The sequence below is a fragment of the Diplotaxodon limnothrissa genome, linkage group LG3 (assembly GCF_057381915.1).
Source record: "Diplotaxodon limnothrissa isolate DT_005_m linkage group LG3, D_limnothrissa_male_GT1.1, whole genome shotgun sequence".
NCBI lineage: Eukaryota > Metazoa > Chordata > Actinopteri > Cichliformes > Cichlidae > Diplotaxodon > Diplotaxodon limnothrissa.
The window spans coordinates 11,169,281-11,191,186 of record NC_140598.1 but is presented as its reverse complement, the minus strand read 5'-3'; the positions used below and the strand labels follow the sequence as shown (position 1 = coordinate 11,191,186).

At 40.8% G+C, this 21,906-nt stretch overlaps 1 protein-coding gene, 1 long non-coding RNA gene and 2 pseudogenes across 2 annotated transcripts in view; all 4 read right to left on the bottom strand.

The window, feature by feature from the left end:
* Window positions 1–21,906, bottom strand: part of LOC146634503 (NACHT, LRR and PYD domains-containing protein 12-like) — a 208,125-nt gene that overhangs the window by 18,126 nt on the left and 168,093 nt on the right. The gene's annotated exons all lie outside the window — the stretch shown is intronic.
* LOC146634517 (protein NLRC3-like) lies at window positions 3,223–5,598 on the bottom strand (annotated as a pseudogene).
* Window positions 5,599–6,509, bottom strand: LOC146634516 (uncharacterized). Its single transcript, XR_014905437.1, has 3 exons — window positions 6,410–6,509; window positions 5,781–6,009; window positions 5,599–5,639 (listed from the first exon to the last, which is right to left on the bottom strand). It is a non-coding gene; the product is annotated as an uncharacterized LOC146634516 (long non-coding RNA).
* Window positions 7,610–9,456, bottom strand: LOC146634515 (uncharacterized; annotated as a pseudogene).

The window sequence follows — 21,906 nt, the reverse complement described above, 5'->3', positions numbered from 1 at the left end:
CACCTAACAAAAATCTGTTTCCTGCGTTATTCACTGCTTATTACGCACCAGTCTGCTGTTGTGTTCACTGCTGTCGGCCTCCGAAAACAAAGCCTCATTTCTGCTGTTCAATACTGAAGAAATTTAAACCTTTTAAAATGATGACAGATTACAAACTCTCAGCTGTGTCTGTAATCAAACCTCTGTAACTTTGCTTCCCTTCAGCAGCATCAGCTCATGTTCACATGTTGATTCATGGTTTGCTTCAGTTTTTGATGGACTGCAGAATATTTTGAAGGTTATCTGCTATAAAAAGCCAGAACAGGAAAATCTGCTTCATGTGTTTCTGTTTGATCCTCAGTGACTTTGACACAAAGGCCTCTGCTGTGATGATCACACCTCTGATCAAGTCTCACAGTGTCAGCTTTGTTTTTATACATATGGATATGTGCTGATAAATGATCAGAATTATAATATTTCCCACTGTCTGCTGTGTGCCGTGACCTTTGACCTGCTAAAGACAGTCAGCTGTGGATTATTCATTGTTGTGTCTGATACTTAGAACTGTGAGGAAGAACACTACACAGTTAATCAGGGTCCCCTCTCTCTGAATCAGGAAAGGTGGGCAGGCCGCGTGTGGGCCGCGGGCCATACGTTGAGTCTCACTGTTTGAAATGTGAACATTGTTCTGCTGCAGTCAATGGACTAAACCAGAGAAGAAGAAAACAGACTTTACCATGAAGATCCTCAGTGTGGATCAGTATAATATCAGCCTGATGTCTGCAGTTTAGTGTCAGCACAACTTTCACATCATATTCATCTCAGCACAACTAAAACATGCTGACTGACCTCAGAGTTTCAAGTCCACATCCTGGACTCTCCAGGAAACCACACAGATGCTTCACTCCTGAATCCTGCAGCTTGTTGTTCCAACTCAGGTCCAGCTGTCTCAGATGGGAGGGGTTGGACTTCAGTGCTGCTGCCAGATAATCACAGCTGATCTCTGACAAACCACAGCCCCTCAATCTGCATAAAGAATGAAAGATGTAAGTTTATTAGACAAAGTGTGAGCTTGAAATCATTCAGTGTTTCATCATCTGTTCAGAGCTGAAGAAGGTTCAGAATGTAGAAGTTTAGAAAATGGAAACTCCAAACAGCTGAAGCCAACAGGAAGCAGCTTCAAACAAACACAACAAGAGAAAAAACTCTGAATGTTTCATATTAAAGTCGTACATTTATCATAAAAACAGGACAAAGACTTGAAAAAGTCGTGTTTTTCCTTCCAGGAACCACAAGGCTTCACTTTTAAAGGTGAAGTGTGAAAGAAATGGACATATTTGAAGTCCAACACCTTTTTCCAGTCACATTATTAAAGCAGACAAACTACAAGCTCATTTTCATTCCAACAAGTCATCTTCTGACCTGGACTAACAACACTGGTCTCTATGTGCAGCTGGCTGTGAGACCAGTGCTCAGGGAGCGTCTACAAAGTGCAACACTGAAAGAACATCACACACTCATTTGCTTCCATCATCCAACCTGAAGAGGAAACAGAGACGCCTCCCCTTCAAAGTAAAAGCTGCTCCTTTTGGACACAGTATCAAAGAAAGTCTACAGTATAACATAGAAAAGACAGAACAAAGTTTTGGTTGTTTTTAAATTGTGCAGAAATGAAACTACACTAAGCTCAATTATGTGACAGTCATTTCATCCCATGTCAGTTTGGCCTCATCCTGGGCCGGATTATCCAGCACACACTCTGACCACAGGCCCAGGGGCCACGCACAGCTGGCTCCATCCAAGAGACAGGAAACAAACCAACACAATAATAAAAAGCACCATGTGATCTTCTTACATCTTCAAGACAAACATAGTAAAAACATGAGCATATTTGTTTCCTGATAAAATGATGTGACAGGTAGAACAGAGTAAAGTGGTGGTGTTACAGCCTTTCTCCCTGATAGGTTTGTAGCTTGAACCCATCCGCTGGAACGTTGAAGACAATATAATTACACTGCAAAGCAAGACACAAGTAGGCAAGCTTCTTCATGTTTCTCGTGCACGGGAGAGAACCGGACAACCGCTTGACTCCAGTTGGTCTCGTCCGTTCTCCCGTACCACTGTTCTTTTATTGAGGTTACATGAATATGCATAAGTTCATTAACATATGACGTCTACATACACACAAAGAGTACCTTGCCTGTGTGTGTGTGTGTGTGTGTGTGTGTGTGTGTGTGTGTGTGTGTGTGTGTGTGTGTGTGTGTGTGTGTGTGTGGACTGCTGATCAAAGGGTCAAACATCCTTGGTCAGGAAGAGGGTAGACTAGACCCCCCCGGTAAGGAAGTCCAGCAGGTCATCTAAACAGAAAAGCACTCAGACTAGAACAGACGCAACTACGTTAATCCTACCATAAAACAATAAGACACGGTATGACCTCTCATGCTCCCAAAGTGCTGTCCAATACACACAAAGTTTGCAGACTATCAAGGATCAAAACCTCTACCAATCTACAACTAATTACAAAACTCTAAGCATATATAAGTAAATATTTCTAAGCATAAATGACAATCAACAATACAAATCTAACACTCCCCTCTGCTGCCGAGGCTGTTAGTCTCTCCCAAACTCAGCTACAGGACTTCCAAATGAATGAAAGCAGCAGAAGTGGCTTTACAAATGAAAGAGGAAGAGGAGAAGAAGAGGAGAGGGAGGCCACCCTGACCATCACTCCAGCTGAAAACATCACACTTCCATTAAAGTTGGTGAGAAAATGTTGAGCAGGATGAGCTGCTGGCTAATCTGGAGGCTGTAGCAGCAGCTCACAGTCACAGTGGATTTCCACTCATGAAAAAGCTCTGGCTGCTTCATTTCTCATCTCATATCAGAGACTTTAAAGCTTCACTGAAGCTGTACTGTGATGCTTCCATATCCCAGTGAGGCCTCCATAATGATTTCAGCTGTTCTGTACACACACTGTGTGCCCTGTATGGCTCAAAGTCTCTGCAGCCTGTTTTTATCTGCTATCATCAGATCTTCATCATCCTCATTCACATCCCTCACACACTCTACAGCCTCATCAGCACTGACTTCATCTTCACTGACTGATGGAGCACAACATGAACCTGTGGAGGCTGAAACACTGTCCTGTCAAACATCTCCCCGTCACCACTCCACTTCTGTCAGCCTTTAAATGAACCCTGCTCAAGTCTGTCACTTCTGTTTGGAGCCAAAAGAGGTTAAAGATTACGCCACTACATTCTTGTCTAGAAAATATTAAAAGTGTATTTGGTGACACACAAAAAAGGGTAAAGTTTAAGTATAGTTTGGGTCCACACATGTCCAAACCCTGGTGTGTAGGCCTACTTAGTATTGAGAAAAGCCCACTAAAAGAACGCCCACCAGACCAAAGCAATGGTTTTGACTTGATCAGCATTAACCCCGCCCCCTGACTTTGATGGGTGAAGCTGACAAATAAAATGTATTTATGAACAGCGATGCAGGGCCAGGAGTAGCAACGTGAATTAAATAAATACATCATTAAATAATTCATTAAATGTGTCAGTAAAACAATTAAAATAGAAAACAAACCAATAATTGATTAAATATGTAATTAACTAATTTGAATTGTACATAAATAAATAATGAATTATTATAAATGAAATTAACTGATAATTAATTATCAATATATTTTTTTAATTAATTACTAAAATAAATAATTCATTAATGATGTATTTATTTAATACTACCATAAAATTATTGCTAGTTTAATCAAAAATAAATTTAAGACATCAATATTAAATAAATATTATATATAAATATATAAAATTATATAAATATATAAATATTAAATAAAAACTTTATAACTTACAGAACTTTTTTAGAGGCTTTGACCACTGGCAGCAGCCTCAGAAGAGCCTCCTCTGAAGCAAAGTATTTCTTCAGGTCAAACACATCCAGATCTTTTTCTGATGACAGTAAGATGAAGACCAGAGCTGACCACTGAGCAGGAGACAGTTTATCTGTGGAGAGACGTCCTGAACTCAGGGACTGTTGGATCTCCTCCAGCAGAGAACGATCATTCAGTTCATTCAGACAGTGAAACAGATTGATGCTTTTCTCTGCAGACAGATTCTCACTGAGCTTCTTCTTGATGTACTGAACTGCTTCTTGATTGGTCTGTGAGCTACTTCCTGTTTGTGTCATCAGGCCTTGCAAACGACTTTGATTAGTCTTCAGACCCAAGAGAAAACGAAGGAACAAGTCCAGGTGTCCATTGGGGCTCTGTAAGGCCTTGTCCACAGCACACTGGTAGAAGTATTTGTCTGAAGATTTTCTTGTTTGAAACACCTTCCAAGTTGTTTTTTGTTCTTCCAGAAGATTGAGTCCAGAGTTGATGAAGGTCAGGTGGACATGAAGAGCAGCCAGAAACTCCTGAACACTGAGATGAACAAAGCAGAACACCTTGTTCTGGTACAGTTGTTTCTCCTCTTTAAAGATCTGTGTGAACACTCCTGAGTACACTGAGGCTGCTCTGATATCGATGCCACACTCTGTCAGGTCTGGTTCATAGAAGATCAGGTTTCCTTTCTGCAGCTGATCAAAAGCCAGTTTTCCCAGAGACTCCATCATCTTCCTGCTCTCTGGACTCCAGTGTGGATCTGTCTCAGCTCCTCCATCATATTTGATCCTCTTGACTTTGGCCTGAACCACCAGGAAGTGGATGTACATCTCAGTCAGGGTGTTGGGCAGCTGTCTTCCCTCTCTGGTTTCCAGCACATCCTCCAGAACTGTAGCAGTGATCCAGCAGAAGACTGGGATGTGACACATGATGTGGAGGCTTCGAGCTTTCTTGATGTGGGAGATGATCCTGCTGGCCTGCTCCTCATCTCCTCATCTCTTCCTGAAGTACTCCTCCTTCTGTGGGTCAGTGAACCCTCTGACCTCTGTCACCATGTCGACACACTGAGGAGGGATCTGATTGGCTGCTGCAGGTCGTGTTGTTATCCAAAGGCGAGCAGAGGGAAGCAGTTTCCCCCTGATGAGGTTTGTCAGCAGCTCATCCACTGAGGTGGACTTTCTAGGGTCAGTTAAGATTGTAGTTTTGTGGAAGTCCAGAGGAAGTCGACACTCATCCAGACCATCAAGTATGAACACAACCTGGAAGTCTTCAAGCCTGCAGATTCCTGATTCGTTAGTTTGATTAAAGAAGTGATGAACAAGTTCCACCAAGCTGAACTTTTCCTCTTTCAGCACATTCAGCTCTCTGAAAGTGAATGGAAATATGAACTGGATGTCCTGGTTGGCTTTGTCTTCAGCCCAGTCCAGGCTGTATTTCTGTGTTAAGACTGTTTTCCCAATGCCAGCCACTCCCTTTGTCAGCACTGTTCTGATTGGTTCGTCTCTTCCTGGTGAGGCTTTAAAGATGTCTTCTTGTCTGATTGTTGTTTCTGGTCTGTCTGGTTTCCTGGATGCTGTTTCAATCTGTCTGACCTCATGTTCCTCATTGACCTCTGCAGTCCCTCCCTCTGTGATGTAGAGCTCTGTGTAGATCTGATTCAGGAGGGTTGGGCTTCCTGCTTTAGCGATGCCCTCAAACACACACTGGAACTTCTTCTTCAGTTAGGCTTTAAGTTCACGTTTACAGAGTGGAGCAAATATTTCTGAAGGTAAGAAATTCAGAAACAAATATTATATAATAAATATCATAGCCTTTCAGTACCCTGAAAGGATGAATGTCTATTGGTCCATTTCTTGAGCTATTAGGAAAGATCAATATTCAGTCTTTAGAGAAATTCTCTTACTGCTCTGCAGATGGTCAGCCATCTCATGCTGCTTAAGTCTCCTCAAGAAGTGGAGTGTGATCTTCAGAAATGCTTCTCTGCAGCTCTTTCTTTCATCTTCATCCTCACCTTCAAACATCTCCTCATCCTCCATCTGGCTCTTTAAAGTTTCTGGGTGATCTGGACTCAGAAGCTTCTGGATCTTCTTCAGCTCGTTCTTCACAAACATGGTGATGTTGTCCTCCAGCCGCTAGAAAAGAAGACTATATGAATTACCCATTGGTAAATGGACTGGTTCTTATATAGCTCTCTTTGATACTGTGTGCACACAAATCAGTTTATACAACATGCCTCATTCAACCAAGCACATTGTTCTATGCTTAAATACTTTCTTTCACACTCTGATGGATGCATCAGAGGGCAGCTTGGGTTTAGTACGTTACTCAGTACATTTGCCAGCCAGGGTTTGATTCACAAACCTTCTGACTAGTAGCTGACCTGCTCCCCTCCTGAGCTATAGTCACCCCAATCTGACTGAAATCATGGAGCCCAAACTCTGATTTATGTTGGACACACTGACAATCCTCTGGTCCACAAAGTGCAGCATAGAGGTGACTGAAAAGAACAAATGTAAACGTAGTACTACAAACCATAACCACAGAGTCCAGGTGTGTTTGATGCTGCTGTGCAGACTGACCAGTGGAAACCTCTGCTCTCTCCTGGTCCACTCTGTGGAGGAGTAATGTATAATTAGCTCATGTTATGTCTGTCCACACACAGACACAAGCTAAAGGTCCATGAAGTGATGTTTGGATGGGTTCAGTCAATCAGATGACTGTCATGGTGAAGCTTTGCTAGTCCTGCTGATCCCACTGAGAATTAACAACTCAGTTCCAGATGTCTGTAGTTTTCTGCTCAGTTTCTTTAGTCCCAACAGCTCTTACCATCTCCTGCATAAAGCTTTCCCTCCATGCTCAGATGCCCTGGAACAAGGTGCTCTCTTTATATCAGTGACTGGTTTAAAGTGCCAACTTGCAGTGCTCGCCAAACTTTGTGTCAGCAAAAGTAGTTCTAATGTTTCTTACATTTATTATATTTTTTACATTTTTACACACAAACCAATGAACGCAAAAACATAAACTTTTCAGATATTTTGTTTTACAATGTTACAAAACTCAGTTCACAACTACACAGTCTGATTTACAAGCAGTGTTGGTCAAGTTACTTGAAAAAAGTAATTAGTTACTGATTACTGATTACTTCTCAAAAAAGTAATCCCGTTACTTTACTGATTACTTATTTTCAAAAGCAATTAATTACTTAGTTATTTAGTTACTTTTAAAAAACATGTTCACTACCTGAATGCGTGATAAATCAATAGACCTTTTGGGCCAATTCTATTTTTTCTGCATAATCCATCATATAAAAGTGAATCAAATGGAAAAGTGTCTTTTTAAAAAATGTGTTTATTACTTTTAATCTTAACTTTATAAACAGTTCATCAAACAAAAAGTTAAATTAAATTCAACAGTCTTTGACTTTAATAAATTTGTTTAACATTTGAACATATTTCTGCACATTACACCATATTTTAAGAAAATAAAGGCTTAAACTGTATTTCTGCATACTCCAGCATATAACATAAATTATTTTTGTGTATACACACATCTTTTCATATAAATAAAGCAAAAAATAAATAAATAAAATAAATAAAATTAACAAAAACATATTTTAACAGTTGGTAAAGTGCAGAGAGGCATAATGTTGAGATTACAAAAACAGAAAATGCTATTGCATGCTACATTCAGGCTGTTAATCCAGTCTCAGTTTGTGGCAACCCTGAAAAAGACCTATGTTTTATTGTTTTCTTTTGGACTGAAACAGTGGTTATATCGCATCAGCAGAAGTTTCTCAAACCTTCTATCAGACATTCTGTTCCTTTTTGGGGAAAGCACCAATCCACCTAAATTGAACAGCCGTTCCACTGGTGCACTGGATGGAGTTGGACTGTTGTATTTCATGTACATCTTTTTGAGATTTGGAAACTGATTCAGAATCTCAAGCTCATAGCCTGACTTTAAAAAGTCAGTTACCGCACTTCTTTTTCTGCTGAGAAGCTTTCTGTGGGCTGATTCTGAAATTCAAAAAAGTCCATTTTGGCTGGGCTGGCTGGGATTTGGGACACATTAGTGTTCTCAGTTGCAGGAACTCCTTCACATACTCTCTCCTACGCTCATCTCTCAGCCAACGAAGTTTAAACTTGGGACAAGTGGCCGCTGCGAGAAGTCCTTCTTGGCTGTCCAGAACAGCATCAAAACGAGTCTTGAGGGCCTGTAACATACAATATGATGCAACTAAGAATAAAATTATTTTACTGTATAATTACCTATTGTCAATATTTTGTGGGCTTTACAGCTCTAAACCATCTATATTTTCTATTATCATGTATGTATTGTATGTATGTACTGTATGAGATTTAATTTTGGCTGAGGCTTTTGTTGATATTATGATTGTTACGGCTGTGGCCATAAGAACACTGTGTGGGCTGTTTGTTCTGTGTCTCTTTACTGTGTTTAAGACTCTTTACAGGTCCCTCCCCTAATGAAGAGTAGTGAGCAGCTGATTGGACCATGGAACAGGTGACCACATTCAAAAAGCCGCTCTGACAGCTCCAGGGAGAGAGAGAGAGAGAGTGTGGAACGAGCGAGTAGCCTGACAGCCGTCGCAGTCCTGACCCTGGTTTTCCCAGCCTGTGTTTATCTTGTGTATTTGTGGGAGTGTGAATTGTAAAAGCCGCTCCTAGTGCATTAGCTGAGAGCTTAGGCACTCGTGGGCTGAAGCGGAAGGGGTGAGCTGCCTTTTCTTTTGGAATCGTTTTCTCCTGTTTTCTTGGTCAGGGAGCGAGGGATAGCTCTGTCATTTGTTTGTTCTTTTTTCTTTCTTAGGGTTTAGTTAGTCTTTTCTGGTGGGACTTAGTTGGTTTTGTTTATTATTTTGGCCTGGGCTCACCCTGGAGCTATGCTTCTTGTCCTTAAATAAAATCACTTTTTTTACTCACAACTGGTTTGGATGTTTGGCTTGGGAACCAGGGCGGGGATTTGTCTCTCTCTCCTCCAACCTTATGTGCGTCCCTACCCGCCTAGACTAGGGGCGTAACAATGATTAATATTCATGATTAATGATGATCAATGTCCCTGATATTTAACAAGGGGTGAATACTTGGTCTTTTATTCTATCATTTTACTAATTGTACCCACTGCTTAAAACAAAGTATAACATCCACCCACTGTGAATGGTATAATAAATTTAACAAATCCACCCAAAGCAATTAATAATAATCTTACCTTTACAATGACATCTGGAAGGCTGGCTGTCATTCTAGAGAGGTCATCTTTCAGGGAAAGGGTCTTTGACATCAGGCTTGTGAGTGTTGGCAGTAAAGCCCCGTAGGTGCACTCATCCCCTTGTAAGATGTCCAGAGCCACTGTCAGGGGCTTCATCACAGTACAGTACTCTTTCAAGAACTGGTACTCCCTTTCATTAAGGCACTTGATTCCCAGTTTTACACACAGGGGATTAAGTTCATTCAAGGGAATTGTGATGATTCTAGAAATGGCCTCATACAGGGAATTCCACCTTGTGGATGTCGGTACCATTAGTTTCCTCCGACTGACTTCCTCCACCTGTTCAGAGGCTAATGTTGATCGACCACAGCGGCCACGTCAGTGAGGGGATCCTGGGGGTTTTCTGTCAATTTAACATTCTTGTGGCAGCGTGCTAGGTGCTTGCTCAGGTTGGAAGTGGAATTTTTCGACGTAGAAAGAAGTTTTCTTCCGATGCAGAGTGTACAACGTACGCTTGTGTTTTTGTCGCTTTTTAAAGAGTCAAATTCAAAGTAATGTCGGTATTTCCAAGTACTCGGCCCTGAAAACCTTAGAAATATGGTATCTAAGCAGATTCTTACTCTGGATGGCATTACCTTGGCCTCCAGTAACACTGTGAGGAACTTTGGAGTCATTTTTGACCAGGACATGTCCTTCAATGCACATATTAAACAAATATGTAAGACTGCGTTCTTCCATTTGTGCAACATCTCTAAAGTTAGAAATATCCTGTCTCAGAGTGACGCTGAAAAACTAGTTCATGCATTTATTACTTCCAGGCTGGACGACTGTAATTCATTATTATCGGGAAGTTCTAAAAACTCGCTGAAAAGCCTTCAGCTGATCCAAAATGCTGCAGCAAGAGTCCTGACAGGGACTAGAAAGAGAGAGCATATTTCTCCTGTTTTGGCTTCCTGTTAAGTCCAGAATTCAAAATCCTGCTCCTCACATACAAGGTCTTAAATAATCAGGCCCCATCTTATCTTAATGACCTTGTAGTACCATATCACCCTATTAGAGCACTTTGCTCTCACACTGCAGGCCTACTTCTTGTTCCTAGAGTATTTAAAAGTAGAATGGGAGGGAGAGCCTTCAGTTTTCAGGCCCCTCTTCTGTGGAACCAGCTTCCAGTTTGGATTCTGGAGACAGACACTGTCTCTACTTTTAAGATTAGGCTTCAAACTTTCCTTCTTACTTAACGATTAAGTCCCTGTATTCCACCGTTATATGGAAATCAGCCATTATAACTTGTGTCAAATCTACTTGTACCTCACAGTTTTCTAAGCACACAGAGAGCAGTAAACCTCAGAGCAGCAGCACATCAGACTGTGCAAAAAATCTAGAAGAGAAAATATTTTGACCCATTTCTAAATGATTCTTGTGACCATGCTGCACCACAACACCTGATCTCTATTTTCCAGACCTCTTCAATCCCACTTTAATACTTGACTAAACTCATTTTCCTGTTTAGGTGTTGAGGCAAAGCCGCCCATCTACAATGCAGGCAACAGCAAACGGAGCTATTTTCTACTTTTGTGCTACAAAATGTTCAAGCTGATTAAATTTATTAGAATAAAAGTTCAGATAATTTGCTTTAGTCCAAAGAGCAGAACATTTTGCAATGCTACTCCTATATACAGCCTTGGTGTCTGCACAGGAATTTAGATGTTTGTCAACATCGCTTGTTGAAATCAAGTTAATTGTGTGCGATGCACATCTGTAGTGTGGAGGGAAGCTAAACTGTGCATCACCAGATGCAGCTGAAAGAGCTTCTATGACCTCAGTAAAGGTCGGTTCCTCGTCATCACCTTCTTCATTTTCAGATTCAGACTCCAAATGACAGGGCTGACATACTCTGAATGCTTTGGCAAAATTGGATGCATTATCCATTACAGTGGCAATAACTTTGCCTTGTAGTCCATATGGATTTCTTCAATCTCTGCTCCAATTACATCATAGGTATGGCTGCCTCTAATTCTCTTGCATGCTAGAGCGGCCTTGTTGTGTTGTAATGTGGAATTAATCCAGTGAACTGTTACACCCATAAACTTTTATTATTTACCGTCTAGATGTCAGCAGTGGTGGAAACAAACTCTGCCTCTTCGAGTGTAGCCTTCAAGTTAGAGTTCATTTTGTCATATTCTCTCTCAAGGTATCCTACAAATGACTTTCTCTGGGGCAGCTTGACACCACTGTTAGTTGGTATTTTTTCTACGATGCGTCGGAATGATTCAGAGTCTACAGTGGAAATCGGCAACATGTCCTCGACGATATAGGCAACGACAAGCTTCTTCAGTTCAGTGGCACTAAGTCCTGTTGCTCTTACGTCTAGTTTAACCTGTTTAGCAGGAGTGGGTCCATCTGAGGTTTGCCCGGTGGAAGTAGATGTGGTAGCCACAGCGGTCACGTCAGTGAGGGGATCCTGGGGGTTTTCTGTCAATTTAACATTCTTGTGGCAGCGTGCTAGGTGCTTGCTCAGGTTGGAAGTGGAATTTTTCGACGTAGAAAGAAGTTTTCTTCCGATGCAGAGTGTACAACGTACGCTTATGTTTTTGTCGCTTTTTAAAGAGTCAAATTCAAAGTAATGTCGGTATTTCCAAGTATTAAATGCTGCACGATCGTACTCTATCCCTCGCTCCATGTTTTCTATTGTTGACACACGAGCTACCACAGCCGTCGCACTCGCTTGCGTCATTGTCATGAGACATTCTCGCAAAAATTTCACGGTTTTAATAACGCCGTAACGCAGTGTTCCTACGGGAAAGTAACGGTAATCTAATTACCGTTTTTGCAATAGTAATCCCTTACATTACTCGTTACTTGAAAAAAGTAATCCGATTACAGTAAACAGTACGATTGTACTGTTTACAAGTACAAAATATTTATGACCACAGTTTGAGCCGATGTATGTCCCGAGTCTGTGGACTCAGTAGTTTTGTTTTGATTGTTATTGACTTTTGTTACAATTTCATTCTGATTAAGATTTTCTAGTTCTGAAGTTTTGGTTTCTGTGTTCCCTCTGTACTTTGTTAGTATTGTGTCTCTGTGTTCACTTCCTGTTTTATTTTGACAGTGCCATGTCCTATGTTAGTGTGTCTACTTTTGCTTCCCCTTGTCTGGTTATGTCCAATGAATCCTGCTGTGTCTCCCTTTTCTCATTCCCTGATGGCTCTTTTGTGTATATGAGCCCTTTGTTTTCTCCTGCTTGTTGCTGGTTCGTCTGTGTTATCTCCCCGTGTCTCCGTTTAAGGTTTCAGGTTAGTTTTTTAGTTTTTCAGTAGAGGTTATCTTAGCTTCTGCACAGGCCATCTTCACTGCACTTCACCGTTTCAATAAAGCTCACTCACTTCACAGCAGTGTCGGCATCTTGGGTCCTTTATTAAATTCAACATGGCTCGCCCCGCTAGCCGTGACATAAGATGTGAAAACAATATCCAAAAAACATGAGGGACAAACAGGGAATAGTTTTAAGGTGCAGGGCCAACAAACTGAGTCTAGCCATGAACTCAGAGTTGATTGAATTAGCATTTTGAATTGGCTGATCTGAGTTACTTCAATCAAGTCTATGTTCACTTTGAGTTAAGACTAGGGATGATTAATGTCAAAGAAACAAGCCATCATCAGCAACTGATTCTGATTTAGCAGGTTTTCAAATCTAAACGGTACCCATCCCTAGCTGGCTGTAGTTAAACCTTTACTTAAAAAGCATCCCTAGACCCAGCTGTCTTAGCTAATTATAGGCCGATCTCCAACCTGACAATCCTTGAAAGAGTAGTTGGGGAGACAGTCAGAGGGGCAGTGTGATGATCTTACAAACTCAGTTCAGCTTTTTACAGGAAAACAAATGTCCCTGAATGCAACAGTGAGACACAGTCTGCCTGTGTGGCTGTGATAGCTGCCGTTAGGAGCGCTCATGTGTTTGCAGTTAGACCAGGAGATGTTACCATCATGGACACGTTAACAAATCCTGCAGCATCACGTGGCACAAACACTTTGTGTTCCTGTCATCTGCAAGCAACAGGAAGTTCATTAATAAAGGCGGGATGGAGACGTGACTGTGATGGTTCTCCTTCATCCAGCTGTTACACACATCTGGGCTCACACGACGAGCCTTTGTCTAATACAGCAGCTGCTCTCTGAACACTTTTCTGAAGAAGAGCTGCACAAACCTTTGTTTGCTTTCTAGAGCAGCGTATCAAAGTCAAACTACCCACTGCTAGCAGCTGTTTCTATCATAGTTTAGGATCCAGATGTGTGAGGTCTAAATTTACACCTCTGATTAAAATACATAGTTAAAAACAGCCAATTGAGTCCAAATGTGTCTTAAACCAGATAAACTGACAGTTACAGCTGAGCCTGTGTGTCCTTGGAGACACTGCTCTGCTACAGAGATGCATTTTAGAAACCAGGAAACATCAAAATCATTTAAATCAGAGAGTTCTTGTTACTAACAGCTCACCTCTCTGCAGCAGACACTGGCTGGGATTTAAAATTAATGCCTCGAGGATTGGACCGGTCACTCTTTAAGGACACAGAGCTGGATGGTTTCTGATTGACGCTAAAAATAAGTGAACATGAAACATGTGTCACATCCAATGTGTCCAATACATTAGATAAAAACTATAAATAAACTATGTAAATAGTTTATTATTTAAATCGTTAAATAGTAAAAAGCTGATTAAAATTTCAAACATTTTAATACTGACATGAACTTACTTTTCGTCAGATGACTTCTTTTGCCCTAAATTACGAAAGAAATGCTTCACCCGTTTGCTCTTAGACGACACAGAGCTGGGTGGAGGTCCAGGCTGGTTCCTGTGAATAATGATGGAGCAGTGATGTGAGTGCTGAGCTGTGACATGGAGAAGAGTCATGGACAGTTAGAGATGGTCATCTCACCTCTGAGCTGTGGTCTGGCTCTCATGTTCCCCACACAGAGTGCTTTTAGAGGGAGGGACTCCCTCCTCTCTGTCCTCACACTGATCCATGCTGCTCAATCCACATCAGCTCACACACACTTTCTACCTTCACCTGCAGAGGAAACACAAATCATTCATGTGCACATCAACTGAGAGCTGCAGAGGTCGTGTCTGATGTGTTGGACTAACATCCATCTGAGACGCAGCTTTCATCAGTTCACTACAAAAAGTGTCACAGAGCCCAGTTCAGCCTCCAAATCCTCCATTACTGTAGTCCTACAAAGCAGCAGGTCAAACATGGCTGCAGAGAGCAGCTTTATGTCAGTAACAACGTCCAGGACCGAGCTGACTGCTTACAGAGTTCATACTCTAACTGCTAGCTGCTCTGCTAGCTAAGCTAACTCAGTAACAGTGACTCTGACAGCAGTTACTGTGGAACAGGGGCCGAGCTCAGGACACCTTCAGTGTGTTTAGTCTGAGTCCTGGACTCTGATTCAATGGATTCAATCCAGCTCAGAGTTTCATGTGTTCATCAGAATAAAATACATGTACTAATATAACAAAAGTAATGCTCTGAATGCAGGACTGTAATGGAGGATAAATAAGGTTTTTACAGCCTGAAAGAAACATTCAGTTCATTTATTTGTAGACAGTGAAGCAGTTTTTAATACTGCAGCTGTTTCCTTCACCTGTGTGTGTGTGAGCCACACCTTCATGTGCTGCTTTAGAAATATGTGGTCTGACTGCTCAGACTGAGTCTAGGAGGAAAGTTCACACGCTGGAGAAAGTTTTGTTCCTAACTTTGTCAGAGTTCGGCTCCAAAGACAAAGAAGACGGAGCTCACAGTCTGTAGATGCAACAACCAACAAATAAAAGAATTTGGTTCATTTCAAAGAAATTCACACGGTGACCAAGTAAAGTAACCGTAGTAAAGGAGACAACATCCCGTTGATGGTGGGATTATTTGAAAGATTTGCTTTAGTCACGTCACCAAATGCAGTTGAACCACCCGTGGATCCATGTTTGACCATTCTACCACTCTGAGCTCTGCTTTTGAATCATTTTATTATTATCATCATTCATTTATTCATTCTTTGGAGGGGGGCTATTTCCTGATGCCGCCCTAATAAGCTGATGTTCAAGGGGAAATATAACAGAAACTCTTTCAGTGTTATTCATTAATAAATTAACAGATAAACTGTGAAGAAGAAAAAACTGAGATTTAAAGGAGAGAGTGAGAAACTTGATCATCCATCCTCATAATACATGTTTATCAGTATCTGCTGTGACCATACTGCAGTAATAACTACAAGTCTACATTTCTGTGACTGTTGATCAATCACAGCAGGAATCTGAGCTCATCTCTGCACACAGAGCAGCTTCAGCTCTGGGATAAACTGCTCGCTTCACGTCCTTCTCAGCTCACAGACACTCATCCTGATATTTTCCTTTAACATTTGATGGTATAATTCATCTGAGTTTGCACTTTATCTGCATGAATACAGAAAAACAGACCCAAACACCAGAAACCATCAGTTTCACCATGTAGAATATATTGTTGTTTCCTTGCTTTTAATTCAGAGAAAAACTCTGATTTGGATTTTCTCTGTTCTCTTTGCTGCTTAGTCACTATCTCATCTTCACTCTCAAACATTTAAAAAGCAGCGAGTCTGCAGCTGAGGGAACACAAACTCAAACTGTCGGAACAGGTTTGATCGTTTCTTGCGTTTATTAATTTGGTGATTCATCAAATGTATAACTGTCATAATCTGCTGCTGAGTCTCTTACGCTGATGAAAATGCAGAAAACACAGATCACGAACACCAGTTCAACCAATCACATTCATTCCACTTTGATCTGTGACAGACTGATGCATTCATCTCTGTTAAAGTGTTGCGTTAGACTGCTATATATTTTTGTGTTCTTTATGCTGTAGATTTTCATGTCTCTGGAATAGTTGGCAGCAATAAGGATGATTTTCTGTAAAATCATATTGATATGAGCCGTGAGTTATTCGTAGATGAGCGTTAGATTAGTTTGATGGGTTAACTCAGAGAGCTGAAGATATCGTGGACATGCTGACCTCGCTCCGTGGTGAACAGGGCCGTTTACCCTCATGATTAATATTCACAATAAAAAAATGAGGCGAACATCATGAAGTCTGTGTGTGTTTCATAGTGTCGAACCACCTTTGTACAGTTAAACCTAACAGTTACTACATGACGGAAACACCAACGTTATTTCTTTTATGCGTTTATCAGGTCACGCTGATTATTGAACAAAAACCCAAACATCAGCTGTTAATCGAATTTTTTTGCTTTCTCTCCTCCTTAAACATGTTTTTAATGTTAGTTATAATTCAGAATTGGCGACTGGAACACGTATGACACATACGAACATCAGGAAATAAAACCTCAGTAAATGAAGTCAGTGTACAGCGGGGGTTATGGCAGCTGTGTACCGGGACATGCGCTTTGTCGGTGGTAATAACAGCTCAATTGCTTGCGAGGCGAGCGGGTCTGTCCCACGCTTTGCCGTGAGCAGGGTTCCTACGCCTTTTTCAGGGTCAAATTCAAGCACTTTTTAAGCACTTTCAAGGTCCCTTTTCAAGCTTTTCCAGCACATCAGCCCCCCTGCCAAAAAAAAAAAGAATGCATGTTTCAATTCGCATTACCTCAGTAAGACCATGTGAAAATGAAAACAAATCATCCTACGTGAACTTAAATACCTTTGTTCAACTTTTGCTAAGAAATAGAAAAACGCACCACACAAAAATACAGTGGAACCCCGACTTACGAATATTTTACGAATATTATATTACGAATAATATTTCTGCCCGTGTTATGGCAAAATGCCCGAGTAACAAAATCCGCTGGCTCCGATTGGCTGAGCCTACAACGCCCACAATGCCTTCCGAATCATGTGACAACCCCTTGGTTTCCACACTTGCGCTTCGCCGTTCCACTTGAACGACGAATTGTTGTTCTAGATAGCAATTAGCCTATAGCCTATCGTTCAGCATCGCCTCACTTAAAACACGCAACTCAATTACGAAAGACCCTCGGGAATGAATTCATTTTGTAAGTCGGGGTTCCACTGTACTGTACTACCTTATATACATAGTGTATAAACTCTAAATGCCCATTTCACTTAAAAATTAAGATGTGAAAATGTGAACAAAAAAACAAAAAAAGAAAGAAAGAAGTCTGCTCATCAGATATTGATGCTTCTTTCCTGTGTGACAAGAATTAGGAGACAGATATTTGTTTGTTTTTTAAGTTACAGTGGGGCAAAAAAGTATTTAGTCAGCCACCGATTGTGCAAGTTCCCCCACCTAAAATGATGACAGAGGTCAGTAATTTGCACCAGAGGTACACTTCAACTGTGAGAGACAGAATGTGAAAAATAAATCCATGAATCCACATGGTAGGATTTGTAAAGAATTTATTCGTAAATCAGGGTGGAAAATAAGTATTTGGTCAATAACAAAAATACAACTCAATACTTTGTAACATAACCTTTGTTGGCAATAACAGAGGTCAAATGTTTACTATAGGTCTTTACCAGGTTTGCACACACAGTAGCTGGTATTTTGGCCCATTCCTCCATGCAGATCTTCTCGAGAGCAGTGATGTTTTGGGGCTGTCGCCGAGCAACACGGACTTTCAACTCCCGCCACAGATTTTCTATGGGGTTGAGGTTTGGAGACTGGCTAGGCCACTCCAGGACTTTCAAATGCTTCTTACGGAGCCACTCCTTTGTTGCCCGGGCGGTGTGTTTTGGATCATTGTCATGTTGGAAGACCCAGCCTCGTTTCATCTTCAAAGTTCTCACTGATGGAAGGAGGTTTTGGCTCAAAATCTCACGATACATGGCCCCATTCATTCTGTCCTTAACACGGATCAGTCGTCCTGTCCCCTTGGCAGAAAAACAGCCCCATAGCATGATGTTTCCACCCCCATGCTTCACAGTAGGTATGGTGTTCTTGGGATGCAACTCAGTATTCTTCGTCCTCCAAACACGACGAGTTGAGTTTATACCAAAAAGTTCTACTTTGGTTTCATCTGACCACATGACATTCTCCCAATCCTCTGCTGTATCATCCATGTGCTCTCTGGCAAACTTCAGACGGGCCTGGACATGCACTGGCTTCAGCAGCGGAACACGTCTGGCACTGCGGGATTTGATTCCCTGCCGTTGTAGTGTGTTACTGATGGTGACCTTTGTTACTTTGGTCCCAGCTCTCTGCAGGTCATTCACCAGGTCCCCCCGTGTGGTTCTGGGATCTTTGCTCACCGTTCTCATGATCATTTTGACCCCACGGGATGAGATCTTGCGTGGAGCCCCAGATCGTGGGAGATCATCAGTGGTCTTGTATGTCTTCCATTTTCTGATGATTGCTCCCACAGTTGATTTTTTCACACCAAGCTGCTTGCCTATTGTAGATTCACTCTTCCCAGTCTGGTGCAGGTCTACAATACTTTTCCTGTTGTCCTTCGAAAGCTCTTTGGTCTTGCCCATGGCGGAGTTTGGAGTCTGACTGTTTGAGGCTGTGGACAGGTGTCTTTTATACAGATGATGAGTTCAAACAGGTGCCATTCATACAGGTAACGAGTGGGGGACAGAAAAGCGTCTTACAGAAGACGTTACAGGTCTGTGAGAGCCAGAGATTTTCCTTGTTTGAGGTGACCAAATACTTATTTTCCACCCTGATTTACGAATAAATTCTTTACAAATCCTACCATGTGGATTCATGGATTTTTTTTTTCACATTCTGTCTCTCACAGTTGAAGTGTACCTCTGGTGCAAATTACTGACCTCTGTCATCATTTTAAGCGGGGGAACTTGCACAATCGGTGGCTGACTAAATACTTTTTTGCCCCACTGTAATTCCCAGTAAAACTGTTTTATTGCTAACTACATTGCTGTCTGGATTATTGCTGAAGTCCTAAAGGATCACCTTTAAAGTGTTTGTGCTAATAACATGTACAGTGAGACAGGCATGGAGAACAGCACTGACTGGGAGGCTTTGAACAGATCAAATAGTTCAATTCAACATATAAGACTTTAAGAATGCACAAGCATCTACTTAAAATCTATTGAATTTGTCATCTGTGATATTATTTTGTACAATTCCAATGTATTTTGTTCATCTCCCTTAAATAAACAGGCAGCCTTAAAGTATGAAATATTCATATACAAACACATATAAATGTGTGTACTGTCTCAGTGGCTGATTGTGCCCCACAGGCCTCAGTGTGAGCTTGAAGACATTTATAATGTTTAAGTAGTTTAATGTGCAGGTGCTGACCATAAACACATTTTGAATGAAAGCCGGGGAACTTTGGTAGCACAGAAACAAGTGGCTATTCTTTGTGACCATATGGATCACTCATATTACCGTTATTTCAAATACTCCAGAAAGCTGGTGTCCAGGGTGTAATTGGCCGTTTTTGACTACTTTTGATGTGGCCTCTGTATTTCACATTTAAAAACTGTTTATCTTGCTAATCTGTTATTTTCTCATTTTGACAAACTGTATCAGCACAATTTATCTAAATTCAGACAAAATTTAAAATACGAGTAGAAAGTGATATTTTTGACTGTAAAAACCACAAGCATGTTTAACAAATCATTTTCATAACTTGAAATGCAAACAGAAATTGTACATTTTTTAAAATACACAAACGTTTTGCAGACAACAAAGTTATATTTACCTAAAATTGCAGCCAAGGCTCAGACGCTTTTTATGTAACCATTTCAAACTATTTACAGAACAATCAGGCGCAAGGCAGCCCAGGTGGGGAAATTTTGCTTTTACATTTTGCGACGCATTTTATTTCTCTATCTGATAAGAAAACTATTCAATCAGATAGTTGTTTGTGGTGAGCAATAATAAACAATGGATAATCCGTATACAAACAAATTCAAGCTTTTCTCCTCAATGGAGAGCCTCCCCCGATTGAACAACAACGCGTCAACAACATGCTGTGACTCTTCTTCCCTCTAAAGTCCTGGTGTTAACACTCACCCTGCATCAGCTTCACCTATTTTAAATTGTTTTTACTTTTCAAACCGACGGATCATTTGAAGCCAACCATCCAAAAACTGCTTCAGCTGTTGTTAAGGTTCAAAATTGAGGAAGGAGAGTACAAACCACCCTTGGTCCAGAAGCTCTTGGTCAAACAATGATTTTTAATGAATACACACGTGTGGGAAGATCGCTACAGACAGCAATTGATCTTCGACTTCCTCAAAGCATACACAGATTTTATACCATCAGGGCTTGATTTACTGACGCCCCTTCATGCGTCACAGACAGGATATATACACATACGTCAATATCAAAACCACAACGACTTTTGACACAATTTAAAAGAACAATTGTCTTCTATCTTCATAACAGGTGCTTCCTGTCACTGCCGGATGCTCGCTTGTCATCTTGGCACCTCAGCAGCAGTTCTGCGACAAACTGCTCTTTTTGCAACCCCAAGCAAAACATGATTAAACTTTTACCTATAAATGATTCTCTCTAACTGAGTGTGTGTGTGTCTGTGTGCTAACCACAATTGCACCCTATTTCACCTCGCGACTAGCTCCTGACCTCTAGACAGAGAGACAGAAGCCACTCTCAGATATGTAATAACTGAACTAAAACTATGGATATGTCATCTACTAAATAAATGTTTTAATCAAGAACCCCTACTAAAAGCTTAATACAAGAATATGAACATATAAAAGATATTAAAATAAACTGATATAAGTGTTTTGTAAGCATGTATTGCAATTCCTTCTATGTTCTAGTTTTCCCTCAGCATGGATCATCTAGACACTCTCACTAGTGAAGCTTTAGACCATTAATGAACCTGAACATCAACTCAAATAAGCACAGATATGCATTATGTATAAAATAGTTATAACTGCATCTGAAATACAAAATTAATATAATAACTTGAATGCATAAACATCTTAAGGCCATCTTAAAGCTATCTGTTACATTGTTAAAGCAATGATCAATTTGAATAACCTAGTAATTCAAATGGCCTCGTCTGGCCTGCTGCTCAAAATAACCTAAGACTGGTTTCACTTCTGCAAACTCTCTGCAAGCCTGTTTCCTGTCAGCCTGTGACTTTTAGCCTTTTCTGAAAGACACACTGTTCAACCTCTGAATGCAATATAAACTACAGATTATATTATTAATGCAATGGTGATGATGATTATTCTTTAACAATAGCAGTAAAATAATTTCCCTGCTCCACACTCCCTCTCTCGACCTCTGGAACACCAGAGGTCGCAATACATTGTGTCCTTGCTCAGCAAATCAGACAACCTCATGTCATCTAATTGGTCCAGTAATAAACACCAGCTCCCCTTCGAGAACACTCCATGTGTAAGCTTTGGTTTTCTCGGTCCCTCTCTTGTGGTCTCGGACCTCCCTGTGGTCGTCGAGATCTTCTGCAAAGGAAACAAAACACCTTTTCCTGCACCTCCCTAACTTATCCTATCTGTAATCAAAAGCCTGATCCTAATTATGTTCTTAACTTATTGACTTGTATTTATATATATTCTTCAACGTTACTCATCACTTTGAAACTCTTTAAGCACTGCTTTCACGTCCGGTTGCTTGCTCTATTTTCCCTTATCTGATCATCAACATCCTGTACACACAAACTGTCGCTGCTGCAAGTGCCCCCACTCTAATCTTAAGTCACCTTTTTAACAAGAAAATCATTATAAGCGCCTATTCTACTAAAAGCTCCAAAAGAAAACAACCACTTTAATCAATTAAGTTTAAGCATATAAGCAATTACTCCTGTATACATTTCATCATAGTTAAATGCTGCC